The sequence below is a fragment of the Camelina sativa genome, chromosome 17 (genome assembly GCF_030686135.1).
Source record: "Camelina sativa cultivar CO46 ecotype springtype chromosome 17, ASM3068613v1".
Taxonomy (NCBI): Eukaryota; Viridiplantae; Streptophyta; class Magnoliopsida; order Brassicales; family Brassicaceae; genus Camelina; species Camelina sativa.
Window position 1 is genome coordinate 11413168 of NC_141896.1, and position 1045 is coordinate 11414212.

The 1045-nt window shown below is 36.1% G+C and overlaps 1 pseudogene across 1 annotated transcript; it reads right to left on the reverse strand.

Annotated features, from left to right (window-relative positions):
* Positions 1–230: 230 nt before the first annotated feature.
* On the reverse strand, positions 231–1045 carry LOC147923512 (uncharacterized protein At4g18257 pseudogene; annotated as a pseudogene). The gene is made up of 2 exons (XR_015587460.1): positions 704–1045; positions 231–565 (listed from the first exon to the last, which is right to left on the reverse strand). The product of XR_015587460.1 is annotated as an uncharacterized protein At4g18257 pseudogene (transcript).

Below are 1045 nucleotides of genomic sequence, written 5' to 3' on the forward strand. Positions count from 1 at the left end.
TTGAGCATCCTTAGACCATCTCCATCGGCCATCGCATATACTATGAGTATCTTTAGTATTTTTTTTTAAATATACATGTAAGACATCTATGAGGAGAGAGAAAAAAAGAATCTCTTCTGCAAGATATTAACGACATCGTTAGAGCATCCTTAATGGGATAACTTTTTTTTTGTGTTCTTAGATTAAATATATAGTGAAAATAATGTAAGATCAGTTGTTAAGATCATAGGTAAAAAAAATAGGGGAACTAATTATGGTGTTCTTAGAATAAAAATATAGTGAAAAAAACATTGTAAATAAAATGTAAAAAAAAAAAAACAAACATACAACTCAGTCATTGTCTTCTCTACGTTCAGGCCACAACTCAAAATCCCAAACCTTGGCGAAGTGAAAAAATCAAGATTTTTGCTCTTGTTGTTGTTGTTGTTGAGCCTTGAGTTTCTCGAACTGCTTCCGTAGATAAGCTTGTTTGAGTTTCTCACGACGATTTGTTGCCTGCTCTTGTCTCCTTTGCTTCAACTCAGTTGCCTTTTCTCTCTCTTGATTTACTTCCTCATGAACTTCCCTAAATAAACAAGAGAGATATGTCGATTCACTTCCTAAAACAGAGTAAATTCTACAGCAATGGACTTGTTGCCTTCTTTCCTAAGAGCGATGATGAAACAAATAATTAACAGAGAAAAGAGATTAGAAATGGAATTACCTGACCATGCGCACATGTTGACCTAGATCAGTTGTCCCAATTGCTCGTCCAAGTCCAACAAATTTTGTTGCTAAACAGCGAACCATCATCTTCACCATCATGTTTTAAATCTTCAGGTGGTGCTGAAATGGAACTGTTGTAACTCCTCGATGGTTTTGGATCTTCATGTTCAATGCCTTTCCTGAAGAAATCAACACAGTACTTCTCTTCACCTTCTTCATCAGAGAGCTCTCCTCTAACAAGTTTCTCATACAACTGAGCCTTTTTCTCCAATGCTGCATAACTTACAGCTCTGTCTTTTACCGCTTTGTGCTCAAGCTTGTCCCTATTTGAGTGTCCAAT